This window comes from Ranitomeya variabilis, chromosome 3 (assembly GCF_051348905.1).
Source record: "Ranitomeya variabilis isolate aRanVar5 chromosome 3, aRanVar5.hap1, whole genome shotgun sequence".
NCBI lineage: Eukaryota > Metazoa > Chordata > Amphibia > Anura > Dendrobatidae > Ranitomeya > Ranitomeya variabilis.
Genome location: NC_135234.1, coordinates 3,832,161 through 3,853,063, shown reverse-complemented (window position 1 = coordinate 3,853,063; position 20,903 = coordinate 3,832,161). Strand labels below are relative to the sequence as shown.

Here is a 20,903-nt window from a genome sequence, read left to right as displayed (position 1 = left end):
TGCATTCTCACCTGTACACCTCAACTCATACCTTATCCACACTGCACAGTCTCACCTGTACACCTCAACTCATACCTTATCCACACTGCAGTCTCACCTGTACATCTCAACTTATACTTTATCCACACTGCAGTCTCACCTGTACACCTCAACTCATACCTTATCCACACTGTAGTCTCACCTGTACACCTCAACTCATACCTTATCTACACTGGACAGTCTCACCTGTGCATCTCAACTCATACCTTATCTACACTGCATTCTCACCTGTACATCTCAACTTATACCTTATCCACACTGCACAGTCTCACCTGTACACCTCAACTCATACCTTATCCACACTGCATTCTCACCTGTACACCTCAACTCATACCTTATCCACACTGCACAGTCTCACCTGTACACCTCAACTTATACCTTATCCACACTGCAGTCTCACCTGTACACCTCAACTCATACTTTATCCACACTGCAGTCTCACCTGTACACCTCAACTCATACCTTATCCACACTGCAGTCTCACCTGTACACCTCAACTCATACCTTATCTACACTGGACAGTCTCACCTGTGCATCTCAACTCATACCTTATCTACACTGCATTCTCACCTGTACATCTCAACTTATACCTTATCCACACTGCACAGTCTCACCTGTACACCTCAACTCATACCTTATCCACACTGCATTCTCACCTGTACACCTCAACTCATACCTTATCCACACTGCACAGTCTCACCTGTACACCTCAACTCATACCTTATCCACACTGCAGTCTCACCTGTACAACTCAACTCATACCTTATCCACACTGCAGTCTCACCTGTACACCTCAACTCATACCTTATCCACACTGCACAGTCTCACCTGTACAATTCAACAATTCAACTCATACCTTATCCACACTGCACAGTCTGACCTGTACACCTCAACTCATACCTTATCCACACTGCAGTCTCACCTGTACATCTCAACTTATACCTTATCCACACTGCATTCTCATCTGTACACCTCAACTCATACCTTATCCACACTGCACAGTCTCACCTGTACACCTCAACTCATACCTTATCCACACTGCACAGTCTCACCTGTGCATCTCAACTCATACCTTATCCACACTGTACAGTCTCACCTGTACACCTCAACTCATACCTTATCCACACTGCACAGTTTCACCTGTACACCTCAACTCATACCTTATCCACACTGCACAGTCTCACCTGTACACCTCAACTCATACCTTATCCACACTGCACAGTCTCACCTGTACAATTCAACTCATACCTTATTCACACTGCACAGTCTGACCTGCACACCTCAACTCATACCTTATCCACACTGCAGTCTCACCTGTACACCTCAACTCATACCTTATCCACACTGCAGTCTCACCTGTACACCTCAACTCATACCTTATCCACACTGCACAGTCTCACCTGTGCATCTCAACTCATACCTTATCCACACTGCACAGTCTGACCTGTACACCTCAACTCATACCTTATCCACACTGCACAGTCTCACCTGTACACCTCAACTCATACCTTATCCACACTGCACAGTCTCACTTGTACACCTCAACTCATACCTTATCCACACTGCACAGTCTCACCTGTACACCACAACTCATACCTTATCCACACTGCAGTCTCACCTGTACACCTCAACTTATACCTTATCCACACTGCATTCTCAACTGTACACCTCAACTCATACCTTATCCACACTGCACAGTCTCACCTGTACACCTCAACTCATACCTTATCCACACTGCAGTCTCACCTGTACATCTCAACTTATACCTTATCCACACTGCAGTCTCACCTGTACACCTCAACTCATACCTTATCCACACTGCAGTCTCACCTGTACACCTCAACTCATACCTTATCCACACTGCAGTCTCACCTGTACATCTCAACTTATACCTTATCCACACTGCATTCTCACCTGTACATCTCAACTCATACCTTATCCCCACTGCAGTCTCACCTGTACACCTCAACTCATACCTTATCCACACTGCAGTCTCACCTGTACATCTCAACTTATACCTTATCCACACTGCACAGTCTCACCTGTACACCTCAACTCATACCTTATCCACACTGCAGTCTCACCTGTACACCTCAACTCATACCTTATCTACACTGCACAGTCTCACCTGTACACCTCAACTCATACCTTATCCACACTGCAAGTCTCACCTGTACATCTCAACTCATACTTTATCCAAACTGCAGTCTCACCTGTACATCTCAACTCATACCTTATCCACACTGCAGTCTCACCTGTATACCTCAACTCATACCTTATCCACACTGCACAGTCTCACCTGTGCATCTCAACTCATATCTTATCCACACTGCACAGTTTCAGCTGTAAACCTCAACTCATGGCTTATCCACACTGCAGTCTCACCTGTACATCTCAACTCATACCTTATCCACACGGCAGTCTCACCTGTACATCTCAACTTATACCTTATCCACACTGCACAGTCTCACCTGTACACCTCACCTCATACCTTATCCACACTGCAGTCTCACCTGTACACCTCAACTCATACCTTATCTACACTGCACAGTCTCACCTGTACACCTCAACTCATACCTTATCCACACTGCAAGTCTCACCTGTACATCTCAACTCATACTTTATCCACACTGCAGTCTCACCTGTACATCTCAACTCATACCTTATCCACACTGCAGTCTCACCTGTACATCTCAACTCATACCTTATCTACACTGCATTCTCACTTGTACATCTCAACTTATACCTTATCCACACTGCACAGTCTCACCTGTACACCTCAACTCATACCTTATCCACACTGCAGTCTCACCTGTACACCTCAACTCATACCTTATCCACACTGCAGTCTCACCTGTACACCTCAACTCATACCTTATCCACACTGCACAGTTTCACCTGTACATCTCAACTCATAACTCATCTACACTGCAAGTCTCGCCTGTACACCTCAACTCATACCTTATCCACACTGCACAGTCTCACCTGTACAATTCAACTCATACCTTATCCACACTGCACAGTCTCACCTGTACACCACAACTCATACCTTATCCACACTGCAGTCTCACCTGTACATCTCAACTTATACCTTATCCACACTGCAGTCTCACCTGTACACCTCAACTCATACTTTATCCACACTGCAGTCTCACCTGTACACCTCAACTCATACCTTATCTACACTGGACAGTCTCACCTGTGCATCTCAACTCATACCTTATCCACACTGCAGTCTCACCTGTACATCTCAACTCATACCTTATCTACACTGCATTCTCACCTGTACATCTCAACTTATACCTTATCCACACTGCACAGTCTCACCTGTACACCTCAACTCATACCTTATCCACACTGCAGTCTCACCTGTACAACTCAACTCATACCTTATCCACACTGCAGTCTCACCTGTACACCTCAACTCATACCTTATCCACACTGCACAGTCTCACCTGTACATCTCAACTCATACCTCATCTACACTGCAAGTCTCGCCTGTACACCTCAACTCATACCTTATCCACACTGCACAGTCTCACCTGTACAATTCAACAATTCAACTCATACCTTATCCACACTGCACAGTCTGACCTGTACACCTCAACTCATACCTTATCCACACTGCAGTCTCACCTGTACATCTCAACTTATACCTTATCCACACTGCATTCTCATCTGTACACCTCAACTCATACCTTATCCACACTGCACAGTCTCACCTGTACACCTCAACTCATACCTTATCCACACTGCACAGTCTCACCTGTGCATCTCAACTCATACCTTATCCACACTGTACAGTCTCACCTGTACACCTCAACTCATACCTTATCCACACTGCACAGTTTCACCTGTACACCTCAACTCATACCTTATCCACACTGCACAGTCTCACCTGTACACCTCAACTCATACCTTATCCACACTGCACAGTCTCACCTGTACAATTCAACTCATACCTTATTCACACTGCACAGTCTGACCTGTACACCTCAACTCATACCTTATCCACACTGCAGTCTCACCTGTACACCTCAACTCATACCTTATCCACACTGCAGTCTCACCTGTACACCTCAACTCATACCTTATCCACACTGCACAGTCTCACCTGTGCATCTCAACTCATACCTTATCCACACTGCACAGTCTGACCTGTACACCTCAACTCATACCTTATCCACACTGCACAGTCTCACCTGTACACCTCAACTCATACCTTATCCACACTGCACAGTCTCACCTGTACACCTCAACTCATACCTTATCCACACTGCACAGTCTCACCTGTACACCACAACTCATACCTTATCCACACTGCAGTCTCACCTGTACACCTCAACTTATACCTTATCCACACTGCATTCTCACCTGTACACCTCAACTCATACCTTATCCACACTGCACAGTCTCACCTGTACACCTCAACTCATACCTTATCCACACTGCAGTCTCACCTGTACATCTCAACTTATACCTTATCCACACTGCAGTCTCACCTGTACACCTCAACTCATACTTTATCCACACTGCAGTCTCACCTGTACATCTCAACTTATACCTTATCCACACTGCACAGTCTCACCTGTACACCTCAACTCATAACTTATCCACACTGCATTCTCACCTGTACACCTCAACTCATACCTTATCCACACTGCACAGTCTCACCTGTACACCTCAACTCATACCTTATTCACACTGCAGTCTCACCTGTACACCTCAACTCATACTTTATCCACACTGCAGTCTCACCTGTACACCTCAACTCATACCTTATCCACACTGCAGTCTCACCTGTACACCTCAACTCATACCTTATCTACACTGGACAGTCTCACCTGTGCATCTCAACTCATACCTTATCTACACTGCATTCTCACCTGTACATCTCAACTTATACCTTATCCACACTGCACAGTCTCACCTGTACACCTCAACTCATACCTTATCCACACTGCAGTCTCACCTGTACACCTCAACTCATACCTTATCCACACTGCACAGTCACACCTGTACATCTCAACTCATACCTCATCTACACTGCAAGTCTCGCCTGTACACCTCAACTCATACCTTATCCACACTGCACAGTCTCACCTGTACAATTCAACTCATACCTTATCCACACTGCAAGTCTCACCTGTACATCTCAACTCATACCTTATCCACACTGCAAGTCTCACCTGCACACCTCAACTCATACCTTATCCACACTGCAAGTCTCACCTGTACACCTCAACTCATACCTTATCCACACTGCACAGTCACACCTGTACATCTCAACTCATACCTCATCTACACTGCAAGTCTCGCCTGTACACCTCAACTCATACCTTATCCACACTGCACAGTCTCACCTGTACAATTCAACTCATACCTTATCCACACTGCAAGTCTCACCTGTACATCTCAACTCATACCTTATCCACACTGCAAGTCTCACCTGTACACCTCAACTCATACCTTATCCACACTGCAAGTCTCACCTGTACATCTCAACTCATACCTTATCCACACTGCACAGTCTCACCTGTACACCTCAACTCATACCTTATCCACACTGCAGTCTCACCTGTACACCTCAACTCATACCTTATCCACACTGCAAGTCTCACCTGTACATCTCAACTCATACCTTATCCACACTGCAGTCTCACCTGTACACCTCAACTCATACCTTATCCACACTGCATTCTCACCTGTACACCTCAACTCATACCTTATCCACACTGCACAGTCTCACCTGTACACCTCAACTCATACCTTATCCACACTGCAGTCTCACCTGTACACCTCAACTTATACCTTATCCACACTGCAGTCTCACCTGTACACCTCAACTCATACCTTATCCACACTGCACAGTTTCACCTGTAAACCTCAACTCATGGCTTATCCACACTGCAGTCTCACCTGTACATCTCAACTCATACCTTATCTACACTGCATTCTCACCTGTACATCTCAACTAATACCTTATCCACACTGCACAGTCTCACCTGTACACCTCAACTCATACCTTATCCACACTGCAGTCTCACCTGTACACCTCAACTCATACCTTATCCACACTGCACAGTCTCACCTGTACATCTCAACTCATACCTCATCTACACTGCAAGTCTCGCCTGTACACCTCAACTCATACCTTATCCACACTGCACAGTCTCACCTGTACAATTCAACAATTCAACTCATACCTTATCCACACTGCACAGTCTGACCTGTATACCTCAACTCATACCTTATCCACACTGCAGTCTCACCTGTACATCTCAACTTATACCTTATCCACACTGCATTCTCACCTGTACACCTCAACTCATACCTTATCCACACTGCACAGTCTCACCTGTACACCTCAACTCATACTTTATCCACACTGCAGTCTCACCTGTACATCTCAACTTATACCTTATCCACACTGCAGTCTCACCTGTACACCTCAACTCATACCTTATCCACACTGCAGTCTCACCTGTACACCTCAACTCATACCTTATCCACACTGCATTCTCACCTGTACACCTCAACTCATACCTTATCCACACTGCACAGTCTCACCTGTACACCTCAACTCATACCTTATCCACACTGCACAGTTTCACCTGTAAACCTCAACTCATGGCTTATCCACACTGCAGTCTCACCTGTACATCTCAACTCATACCTTATCTACACTGCATTCTCACCTGTACATCTCAACTAATACCTTATCCACACTGCACAGTCTCACCTGTACACCTCAACTCATACCTTATCCACACTGCAGTCTCACCTGTACACCTCAACTCATACCTTATCCACACTGCACAGTCTCACCTGTACATCTCAACTCATACCTCATCTACACTGCAAGTCTCGCCTGTACACCTCAACTCATACCTTATCCACACTGCACAGTCTCACCTGTACAATTCAACAATTCAACTCATACCTTATCCACACTGCACAGTCGGACCTGTATACCTCAACTCATACCTTATCCACACTGCAGTCTCACCTGTACATCTCAACTCATACCTTATCCACACTGCACAGTCTCACCTGTACACCTCAACTCATACCTTATCCACACTGCAGTCTCACCTGTACATCTCAACTTATACCTTATCCACACTGCATTCTCACCTGTACACCTCAACTCATACCTTATCCACACTGCACAGTCTCACCTGTACACCTCAACTCATACTTTATCCACACTGCAGTCTCACCTGTACATCTCAACTTATACCTTATCCACACTGCAGTCTCACCTGTACACCTCAACTCATACCTTATCCACACTGCAGTCTCACCTGTACACCTCAACTCATACCTTATCCACACTGCATTCTCACCTGTACACCTCAACTCATACCTTATCCACACTGCACAGTCTCACCTGTACACCTCAACTCATACCTTATCCACACTGCAGTCTCACCTGTACATCTCAACTTATACTTTATCCACACTGCAGTCTCACCTGTACACCTCAACTCATACCTTATCCACACTGTAGTCTCACCTGTACACCTCAACTCATACCTTATCTACACTGGACAGTCTCACCTGTGCATCTCAACTCATACCTTATCTACACTGCATTCTCACCTGTACATCTCAACTTATACCTTATCCACACTGCACAGTCTCACCTGTACACCTCAACTCATACCTTATCCACACTGCATTCTCACCTGTACACCTCAACTCATACCTTATCCACACTGCACAGTCTCACCTGTACACCTCAACTTATACCTTATCCACACTGCAGTCTCACCTGTACACCTCAACTCATACTTTATCCACACTGCAGTCTCACCTGTACACCTCAACTCATACCTTATCCACACTGCAGTCTCACCTGTACAGTCTCACCTGTACACCTCAACTCATACCTTATCCACACTGCACAGTTTCACCTGTAAACCTCAACTCATGGCTTATCCACACTGCAGTCTCACCTGTACATCTCAACTCATACCTTATCTACACTGCATTCTCACCTGTACATCTCAACTAATACCTTATCCACACTGCACAGTCTCACCTGTACACCTCAACTCATACCTTATCCACACTGCAGTCTCACCTGTACACCTCAACTCATACCTTATCCACACTGCACAGTCTCACCTGTACATCTCAACTCATACCTCATCTACACTGCAAGTCTCGCCTGTACACCTCAACTCATACCTTATCCACACTGCACAGTCTCACCTGTACAATTCAACAATTCAACTCATACCTTATCCACACTGCACAGTCGGACCTGTATACCTCAACTCATACCTTATCCACACTGCAGTCTCACCTGTACATCTCAACTCATACCTTATCCACACTGCACAGTCTCACCTGTACACCTCAACTCATACCTTATCCACACTGCAGTCTCACCTGTACATCTCAACTCATACCTTATCCACACTGCACAGTCTCACCTGTACACCTCAACTCATACCTTATCCACACTGCAGTCTCACCTGTACATCTCAACTTATACCTTATCCACACTGCATTCTCACCTGTACACCTCAACTCATACCTTATCCACACTGCACAGTCTCACCTGTACACCTCAACTCATACTTTATCCACACTGCAGTCTCACCTGTACATCTCAACTTATACCTTATCCACACTGCAGTCTCACCTGTACACCTCAACTCATACCTTATCCACACTGCAGTCTCACCTGTACACCTCAACTCATACCTTATCCACACTGCATTCTCACCTGTACACCTCAACTCATACCTTATCCACACTGCACAGTCTCACCTGTACACCTCAACTCATACCTTATCCACACTGCAGTCTCACCTGTACATCTCAACTTATACTTTATCCACACTGCAGTCTCACCTGTACACCTCAACTCATACCTTATCCACACTGTAGTCTCACCTGTACACCTCAACTCATACCTTATCTACACTGGACAGTCTCACCTGTGCATCTCAACTCATACCTTATCTACACTGCATTCTCACCTGTACATCTCAACTTATACCTTATCCACACTGCACAGTCTCACCTGTACACCTCAACTCATACCTTATCCACACTGCATTCTCACCTGTACACCTCAACTCATACCTTATCCACACTGCACAGTCTCACCTGTACACCTCAACTTATACCTTATCCACACTGCAGTCTCACCTGTACACCTCAACTCATACTTTATCCACACTGCAGTCTCACCTGTACACCTCAACTCATACCTTATCCACACTGCAGTCTCACCTGTACACCTCAACTCATACCTTATCTACACTGGACAGTCTCACCTGTGCATCTCAACTCATACCTTATCTACACTGCATTCTCACCTGTACATCTCAACTTATACCTTATCCACACTGCACAGTCTCACCTGTACACCTCAACTCATACCTTATCCACACTGCATTCTCACCTGTACACCTCAACTCATACCTTATCCACACTGCACAGTCTCACCTGTACACCTCAACTCATACCTTATCCACACTGCAGTCTCACCTGTACATCTCAACTTATACCTTATCCACACTGCAGTCTCACCTGTACACCTCAACTCATACTTTATCCACACTGCAGTCTCACCTGTACACCTCAACTCATACCTTATCTACACTGGACAGTCTCACCTGTGCATCTCAACTCATACCTTATCTACACTGCATTCTCACCTGTACATCTCAACTCATACCTTATCCACACTGCAAGTCTCGCCTATACACCTCAACTCATACCTTATCCACACTGCACAGTCTCACCTGTACAATTCAACTCATACCTTATCCACACTGCACAGTCTCACCTGTACACCTCAACTCATACCTTATCCACACTGCAGTCTCACCTGTACATCTCAACTTATACCTTATCCACACTGCATTCTCACCTGTACATCTCAACTCATACCTTATCCACACTGCAGTCTCACCTGTACACCTCAACTCATACCTTATCCACACTGCACAGTCTCACCTGTACACCTCAACTCATACCTTATCCACACTGCAGTCTCACCTGTACACCTCAACTCATACCTTATCCACACTGCAAGTCTCACCTGTACATCTCAACTCATACCTTATCCACACTGCAGTCTCACCTGTACACCTCAACTCATACCTTATCCACACTGCATTCTCACCTGTACACCTCAACTCATACCTTATCCACACTGCACAGTCTCACCTGTACACCTCAACTCATACCTTATCCACACTGCAGTCTCACCTGTACACCTCAACTTATACCTTATCCACACTGCAGTCTCACCTGTACACCTCAACTCATACCTTATCTACACTGGACAGTCTCACCTGTGCATCTCAACTCATACCTTATCCACACTGCACAGTTTCACCTGTAAACCTCAACTCATGGCTTATCCACACTGCAGTCTCATCTGTACATCTCAACTCATACCTTATCTACACTGCATTCTCACCTGTACATCTCAACTAATACCTTATCCACACTGCACAGTCTCACCTGTACACCTCAACTCATACCTTATCCACACTGCAGTCTCACCTGTACACCTCAACTCATACCTTATCCACACTGCACAGTCTCACCTGTACATCTCAACTCATACCTCATCTACACTGCAAGTCTCGCCTGTACACCTCAACTCATATCTTATCCACACTGCACAGTCTCACCTGTACAATTCAACAATTCAACTCATACCTTATCCACACTGCACAGTCTGACCTGTATACCTCAACTCATACCTTATCCACACTGCAGTCTCACCTGTACATCTCAACTCATACCTTATCCACACTGCACAGTCTCACCTGTACACCTCAACTCATACCTTATCCACACTGCAGTCTCACCTGTACATCTCAACTTATACCTTATCCACACTGCATTCTCACCTGTACACCTCAACTCATACCTTATCCACACTGCACAGTCTCACCTGTACACCTCAACTCATACTTTATCCACACTGCAGTCTCACCTGTACATCTCAACTTATACCTTATCCACACTGCAGTCTCACCTGTACACCTCAACTCATACCTTATCCACACTGCAGTCTCACCTGTACACCTCAACTCATACCTTATCCACACTGCATTCTCACCTGTACACCTCAACTCATACCTTATCCACACTGCAGTCTCACCTGTACACCTCAACTCATACCTTATCCACACTGCATTCTCACCTGTACACCTCAACTCATACCTTATCCACACTGCAAGTCTCACCTGTACACCTCAACTCACACTTTATCCACACTGCAGTCTCACCTGTACATCTCAACTTATACTTTATCCACACTGCAAGTCTCACCTGTACATCTCAACTCATACTTTATCCACACTGCAGTCTCATCTGTACATCTCAACTCATACCTTATCTACACTGCACAGTCTCACCTGTACACCTCAACTCATACCTTATCCACACTGCAAGTCTCACCTGTACATCTCAACTCATACTTTATCCACACTGCAGTCTCACCTGTACATCTCAACTTATCCCTTATCCACACTGCAAGTCTCACCTGTACATCTCAACTCATACCTTATCCACACTGCAGTCTCACCTGTACACCTCAACTCATACCTTATCCACACTGCACAGTCTCACCTGTACACCTCAACTTATACCTTATCTACACTGGACAGTCTCACCTGTACACCTCAACTCATACCTTATCCACACTGCAGTCTCACCTGTACACCTCAACTCATACCTTATCTACACTGCACAGTCTCACCTGTACACCTCAACTCATACCTTATCTACACTGGACAGTCTCACCTGTGCATCTCAACTCATACCTTATCCACACTGCACAGTTTCACCTGTAAACCTTAACTCTTGGCTTATCCACACTGCAGTCTCACCTGTACATCTCAACTCATACCTTATCTATACTGCATTCTCACCTGTACATCTCAACTTATACCTTATCCACACTGCACAGTCTCACCTGTACACTTCAACTCATACCTTATCCACACTGCAGTCTCACCTGTACACCTCAACTCATACCTTATCCACACTGCACAGTCTCACCTGTACACCTCAACTCATACCTTATCCACACTGCACAGTCTCACCTGTACACCTCAACTCACACTTTATCCACACTGCAGTCTCACCTGTACATCTCAACTTATACCTTATCCACACTGCAAGTCTCACCTGTACATCTCAACTCATACCTTATCCACACTGCAGTCTCACCTGTACACCTCAACTCATACCTTATCCACACTGCACAGTCTCACCTGTACATCTCAACTCATACCTTATCCACACTGCAGTCTCACCTGTACACCTCAACTTATACCTTATCTACACTGGACAGTCTCACCTGTACACCTCAACTCATACCTTATCCACACTGCAGTCTCACCTGTACACCTCAACTCATGTATATGGCTCAGTGGTATGTATACATGTATGCTGTATATACGTGTGCTCTGTACTGTATATATGGTGATGTTATATACTGCCCTCGGCTCGGTGTTATGTATACATGTATGCTGTATATACGTGTGCTCTGTACTGTATATAGGTGATGTTATATACTGCCCCGGTGTGTGGTGTATACGGCTCGGTGTTATGCATACATGTATGCTGTATATACGTGTGTTCTGAACTGTATATAGGTGATGTTATATACTGCCCTTGGCTCAGTGGTATGTATACATGTATGCTGTATATACGTGTGCTCTGTACTATATATATGGTGACGCTACATACTGCCCTCGGCTCGGTGTTATGTATACATGTATGCTGTATATACGTGTGCTGTGTACTGTATATAGGTGATGTTATATACTGCCCCGGTGTGTGGTGTATACGGCTGGTGTTATGTATACATGTATGCTGTATATACGTGTGCTCTGTACTGTATATAGGTGATGTTATATACTGCCCTCGGCTCGGTGTTATGTATACATGTATGCTGTATATACGTGTGCTCTGTACTGTATATATGGTGATGTTATATACTGCCCTCGGCTCGGTGTTATGTATACATGTATGCTGTATATACGTGTGCTCTGTACTGTACATAGGTGATGTTATATACTGCCCCGTTGTGTGGTGTATACGGCTCGATGTTATGCATACATGTATGCTGTATATACGTGTGCTCTGTACTGTATATAGGTGATGTTATATACTGCCCCGGTGTGTGGTGTATACGGCTGGTGTTATGTATACATGTATGCTGTATATACGTGTGTTCTGTACTGTATATAGGTGATGTTATATACTGCCCTTGGCTCAGTGGTATGTATACATGTATGCTGTATATACGTGTGCTCTGTACTATATATATGGTGACGCTACATACTGCCCTCGGCTCGGTGTTATGTATACATGTATGCTGTATATACGTGTGCTGTGTACTGTATATAGGTGATGTTATATACTGCCCCGGTGTGTGGTGTATACGGCTGGTGTTATGTATACATGTATGCTGTATATACGTGTGCTCTGTACTGTATATAGGTGATGTTATATACTGCCTCGGTGTGTGGTGTATACGGCTGGTGTTATGTATACATGTATGCTGTATATACGTGTGCTCTGTACTGTATATAGGTGATGTTATATACTGCCCCGGTGTGTGGTGTATATGGCTGGTGTTATGTATACATGTATGCTGTATATACGTGTGTTCTGTACTATATATATGGTGACGCTACATACTGCCCTCGGCTCGGTGTTATGTATACATGTATGCTGTATATACGTGTGCTCTGTACTGTATATAGGTGATGTTATATACTGCCCCGGTGTGTGGTGTATACGGCTGGTGTTATGTATACATGTATGCTGTATATACGTGTGCTCTGTACTGTATATAGGTGATGTTATATACTGCCCTCGGCTCGGTGTTATGTATACATGTATGCTGTATATACGTGTGCTGTGTACTGTATATAGGTGATGTTATATACTGCCCCGGTGTGTGGTGTATACGGCTCGGTGTTATGTATACATGTATGCTGTATATACGTGTGTTCTGTACTGTATATAGGGTGACGCTATATACTGCCCCTGGTGTGTGGTGTATACTGTCGCCTTCTCTTCCGTACCTGACAGTCTTTTCCTTCACTCGCCGACGCCTGGCTGTGAAGACCTCACCTGCTGCACACCTCGCCCAGCCTGTTCCGCCGCTCCCCTGCCATGAGGTGCGTATATCCTCCCCCGTCCTGAGGTATGCTGCCGGCCCTCCCATGTGCGGGCAGCAGGAGCCCCCCACCTCCCTATGTCTGTTATTACACCGCGCTGGACAGCACACAGGAATCACATGTACAGTACACGGACAGTCAGCAGAGACAGCACATGTACAGCAGAGACAGCACACGGGAAGCACACGGCCAGCACAGATTCAACATATGTACAGCATAAAGCACACAGACAGAACAGACAGCTCACGTACAACACATGGACGGAACACAGGAAACACACGTACAGCACATACATCATACAGCCAGCCAGTACACTTATAGCACATGGGAAGCACATGTAGAGCACACTGACAGCACATGTAGAACAGAGACGGCACATGTACAGCAGAGACAGCATACAGGAAGCATACGTATAGCATTGACAGCACACTTGCAGTACAGACAGCACATGTACAGTACAGACAGCACACATACAACACACGTACAGCGCAAGGGAAGCACAATGTCACGGTGTGACTCGACCCAACGGATGGTCGGTCAGCTAACGGCACAATACACATACAACGGGGATGGTATAGGTGAGAGGGAATGGGGAATGGTCACCACCTGGGCTCAAACCTGAGCCTGTCCCTGCACTCCCTTAACGCCCTATGCAGGTCCTTCCCCCCACCGCTGTCAGGATACCTCGTCACTAGTAGTCACATATTACTGCCCTGGCTAGTGCACTGGCTGGCAAGGAGCACTAGCCTCACCTCTGCAGATAATACTCACAGGGGGAAGTGACAAACACCAAAGGGACAAGGTAAAAATAACACCACAATTAGCTTATGAACACCGCTGCCAAGCTCCACACCGCAGATAACAACAGCAACTGGAGTCCAATCACCAGACATTGATGACACCAGAGAGCTGCTCCTGCTAGGCTGGTCAGCTGACACATCAAGTGACCATTTAAAGGATGGTGGGAGTGGTCACCACCTGCATCAGCTGACCCAGCAGCACTGCAGTAACACCAGATAGCCAGCAGGGAAAAACTGACATTAACCCCCGATAGTCCAAAAGAAAAAAGTTTTAAACTGAGTGGAAGCAGAGCTGCCACAAATTCAAAAATGGATTGAGACACACGTACAGCACAGACATCACACATACAACAGATGTCCAGCACACACAGCAGATGGACAGCACACCGAAGGCACACAAGCAGCATAAGTGGGAAACGTATTGGAAGCACACAGACCCATGTTACTTTATAGGGCTTGTAGAGATACAGGGTCAGTGGGTGCCCTTGTCCGCTGGTTGGCTATCTTTAGAAAGACTCCATAGACCAGGACTCATAACACTGAACGTCCATTCTCTCTCCCCGTGGGCCGAACACTAGTCAGACAACACAAGGTGAGGGTAAAACAGGGTGGCAATAATATAGTACAGTCCCAGTAAATACCCAAGATGGTGCAAATTAGAGTCTCACCCTTCCTCCGACTCTGCGGGATTAGAGCTGCTTACAGGGCCAAGTACCCCCACCAGTGGCTCCCCGCTTTTGGCAGGCCCCCACAGTGAGGAGGTAATGACAAGCTTAGGAAGCTGACAGTCCATTGATGTACGAGGCCAGGTGACCTGATTGTCCCAACCTGGATTCTCTATAAACATCTTTGATGGTTCAGTGACGGTCAATGAGGCAGCTCTGTATTTCTTCAGTTGTGATGATGCCATGGCTATTGTAATGTATCAAAAAGAGGGAAAAGCAAAAAGAAAAAATAACAAGCTTTATTTGGCACACAATAATAAAATGTTGTTATTGTGTGCCAAATAAAGCTTGTTATTTTTTCTATATTATACTTGTGTGGTGTAGTGTGCAGGCATTACGGTAGTGCTTTTCCCTCTTTTTGATACATTGCTATCTACTACCGGCCCCCTTTAACTGCATTTATTAGGTTGTGCGCCTGACCTTAAATTATATGGGCTACTGTAATGTAGACTCTCTGAACACAGGCAGATTCTCCTTTTTATAGGTCACAACTTCTCAGTCATTCCACCACAGGTTTGGAGGAAGGTGATAGGAGGCCATCGCTCACTGCCGCAGTGGGCAAACAACATGCATAGATTGTCCTTCATATTGCAGAGCACCAAGGGGTCATCAACATATTAACATTCACACATTGTGCCTTTGTTTCCCAAAGATTGTAGAACAATACTAGGATAGATACAATAGCTGATCAGCAGCCAGTCCACAAATGGCAGCCATTGTACAGTAATTCACTGACAATAAGGGCCAACAGTAATTCTCACATGAACGCGAGCTCATGTCCCTGGGCCTACTGATATACTATGTCTGGATAATTCAGATTAAATGTGGTGTCACCACAGGACTGTTTTGATGAAGGATTTGTCTTTTGCCCGTGCATCCGTGAGTCTCCTATCGCAGACTGCACTAGTCACCTGGCTCTATCGGATGAGACTCATCCATTCAGTGCATGTGTACATGTCAGGCAACAGCCGGGGAATAACGCAGATCCCACCACTTTGTCAGCACAATTACGCAATTGATGGACAAGTGATGGACGAGACAGTGGCTTCTTTCTTTACTAGGCCGGTAATTGGGCTCTTCCTAGTGAATGTATAGCATATACACAGGTGATCCCAATACACAGGTATATTCCGTACAGTCATCGCCAAGCTCCGCTATAGCTACTGTCACGAATCACAGGGAGGATATTTTTATCATCCCCACCGCTCACACCAATATGTCATTAACCGGGGTTGTTTGGATGCCCCCGCTTCTTTTCTGGAGGGGATTTATCTATATCCCACTTCTGGTTTGGAACTTGCAGCTCTCTGGCACTCCCCTTACACTCAAGTCAGTCAGAGTACTGCACCTAGGGTAATTAGTCGCCAGAAAGGCTGCCTTACTTTGTACTGGCTAATGGGCACACTGCAGTGAAGGCGATATAACTACTCCCACTCAGGAGGGAACAATTATCAACGCCGTCTGTCGCTACCAGGTTTCCCAAAGGCACAGGACAAATCTGCTGCCACCAGCTCCAATTTCTTAATTAATAATGGGTCCAGAGCCAACCCACATTAGTAGCGTAATTCACTTCAGAGGACGTGACAGTACGTTATAGAGCAAGGAGAAACAAAGCAAGTAATTTTATATATTTTACTCCAAAAGATAGGCAGTGTTTACAAAAGTGTAAAAAGATATTATAAAATGAGACAATTATATATGCAGAACGATTACAAATAAAACTGTATTAACGGAAGAAAATAAACTTACAGTTCTTTCATATCATTTCATAGCAGACCATGTGGTGCGGGAGAGGGGCATATGTCCCAGTGCATCGCAGATGTGACTCGCAGCTCGTTCCTTAAACAAAGACTAGTGAACAAAGAGGTCTCACACACTTATCCCTGAGCCCAAAACCAAGGCACTCTCCCTGTGGTGACCTCACTCAGAGGCTGAATACTCCCCTTTCTAAACGTTATGACAAGCCATTTTTACGCTTATCTTGGTGTATGATCCTCATAGAAGAAATACAAAGTTATCACTATGCTCAGCAAGACCTGGGGGTTCATTTAAGTATAAATGTCTCTCTGTCCCTGCTAGGTGCTGCGCTTAGAAAACACACTGGCGTGTAGCCCTATTGTTGCACATCCCAAATATATAACTTTGACATCTCTGTCACCACCTGAGGTCGAATTATTCATCATGAATAATTCTCACACAACTTAGAAGACGCATGGCTGCAAACAAAAACATTCCTGAGGGAGGGGGGAAAAGAGTGGCTTAGAATTTCACCGTGCTGACAGGCAGAAAGGCATAGCTGCTGTGGGGGAAAAGAAGGGGGGTCGAATCTGCAGCTTGTGTCTGGAACCTTCTAGAAAATTACTCAGAACATGGCATTCTTACATTATCGTGACAACTACAGAATAAACTAGCTGCCACCACTAATTGTTTATACATTTCAATTGGACACCCATTTCTGGTAATGTCCAGTGTCATGGTTCCCAATGGCAAGGGAACGTAAGAAACATATAAGTAACGAACGAGCTCTCGGGTGATGGAAACTCGAGTTGACCGTGAGCTAAATCTACCACACAACTAACAGTAGCCAGGGAGCATACCTACGGCTTCCTATATGCCACGCGCCAGCCGGAGGACTAACTACGCCTGGTAGAGGAAGAAACAGACCTGGCTTACCTCTAGGGAAATACCCCAAAAGATGATAGCAGCCCCCCACATGTAATAACGGTGAATTAAGAGGAAAAGACATACACAGTATGAAAGTAGATTTAGCAAAGAGAGGTCCACTTACTAGATAGCAGAAGGATACAAAAGAGGACTTCACGGTCAACTGAAAACCCTTTCAAAAACCATCCTGAAATTACTTTAAGACTCCTGTGTCAACTCATGACACAGGAGTGGCAATTTCAGCCCGCAAGAGCTTCCAGCTACAGAGAATTACAAAAACTGCAAACTGGACAAAAGGTACAAAACAAAAGGACAAAGTCCACTTAGCTGATCAGCAGACTAGTAGCAGGAACATGCAACCGAAGGCTCTGGTTACAATGATGACCGGCAAGGAAATGACTGGAGAGCAAGGCTAAATAGGAAACTCCCAAACACTGATGGAAGCAGGTGAACAGAAGCAGCAAAGTGCAAACAAGTCACCAGTACCACCAGCAACCACCAGGGGAGCCCAAAAAGCGGATACACAACAGTACCCTCCCCTTAAGGAGGGGGCACCGAACCCTCACAAGAACCGCCAGGGCGATCTGGATGAGCCCTATGAAAGGCACGAACCAAATCCAAGGCATGAACATCAGAGGCAGTTACCCAAGAATTATCTTCCTGACCATAGCCTTTCCATTTAACCAGATATTGAAGTCTCCGTCTGGAAATACGGGAGTCCAAGATCTTCTCTACGACGTACTCCAATTCACCCTCCACCAGCACAGGAGCAGGAGGTTCAGTAGAAGGAACCACCGGTACCTCATATCTCCGCAACAACGACCGATGGAACACATTATGGATAGCGAAAGATGCCGGGAGGTCCAAACGAAAGGAAACAGGGTTAAGAATCTCCAAAATCCTATAAGGACCGATGAACCGAGGCTTAAATTTGGGAGAAGAAACCCTCATAGGGACAAAACGGGAAGACAACCACACCAAGTCCCCAACGCGAAGGTGGGGACCAACACGACGACGACGGTTAGCAAACTGCTGAGTCCTCTCCTGGGACAATTCCAAATTATCCACCACTTGTCCCCAAATCCGATGCAACCGATCCACCACCGCATCCACTCCAGGACAATCCGAAGATTCAACCTGACCAGATGAAAAACGCGGATGAAACCCTGAATTGCAAAAGAAAGGAGAAACCAAAGTGGCAGAACTAGCCCGATTATTAAGAGCAAACTCCGCCAACGGCAGAAAGGCAACCCAATCATCCTGATCCGCAGACACAAAACACCTCAAATAAGTCTCCAAAGTTTGATTAGTTCGCTCCGTCTGGCCATTGGTCTGAGGATGGAATGCAGACGAAAAGGACAAATCAATGCCCAACCTGGCACAGACTGCCCGCCAAAATCTAGACACGAACTGGGTACCCCTGTCAGAAGCGATGTTTTCCGGAATACCATGCAAGCGAACCACATTTTGAAAAAACAGAGGGACCAACTCAGATGAGGAAGGCAACATAGGCAATGGCACCAAATGAACCATTTTAGAAAAATGGTCACACACCACCCAGATGACAGACAACTTCTGAGAAACAGGGAGATCCGAGATAAAGTCCATAGAGATGTGCGTCCAAGGCCTCTTCGGAATAGGCAAGGGCAACAACAACCCACTAGCCCTAGAACAACAAGGCTTGGCCCAAGCACACACATCGCAAGACTGCACAAAAACACGCACATCTCGAGACAGGGAAGGCCACCAGAAGGATCTAGCCACCAAATCTCTGGTGCCAAAAATTCCCGGATGACCTGCCAGAGTAGAAGAATGAACTTCCGAGATGACTCTAGTGGTCCACTCGTCAGGAACAAACAGTCTACCAGACGGACAACGATCAGGTCTATCCGCCTGAAATTCTTGCAAAGCACGTCGCAAATCTGGAGAGACAGCAGACAAAACCACTCCATCCTTAAGGACACCAGCAGGTTCAGAATTCCCAGGAGAGTCAGGCTCAAAACTCCTAGAAAGAGCATCTGCTTTCACATTCCTAGAACCCGGTAAGTACGAGACCACAAAATTAAACCGGGAAAAGAACAACGACCAACGTGCCTGTCTAGGATTCAGGCGCCTGGCAGACTCCAAATAAATTAAATTCTTGTGATCAGTCAAAACTACCACCTGATGTCTGGCACCCTCAAGCCAATGACGCCACTCCTCAAATGCCCACTTCATGGCCAAAAGCTCCCGATTACCAACATCATAGTTTCGCTCGGCGGCCGAAAATTTTCGCGAAAAGAACGCACAAGGTCTCATCACTGAGCAGTCGGAACTTTTCTGCGACAAAACCGCCCCCGCTCCGATCTCGGAAGCATCGACCTCAACCTGAAAGGGAAGAGAAACATCAGGCTGGCGCAACACAGGGGCAGACAAAAAGCGGTGCTTAAGCTCCCGAAAGGCCTCCACGGCAGCAGGGGACCAATTGGCAACATCAGCACCCTTTTTAGTCAAAT

General features: G+C 45.8%; 1 protein-coding gene across 1 annotated transcript in view; it reads right to left on the bottom strand.

Annotated features, from left to right (window-relative positions):
• The window catches only part of LOC143814896 (vang-like protein 1), a 234,770-nt gene extending 220,551 nt beyond the window's left edge, over positions 1-14,219 (bottom strand). Inside the window, exon 1 of the mRNA XM_077293567.1 lies at positions 14,124-14,219. The gene's annotated coding sequence lies outside the window, so the exon portion shown is untranslated. The remainder of the gene's footprint in view (positions 1-14,123) is intronic.
• Positions 14,220-20,903: the final 6,684 nt, after the last annotated feature.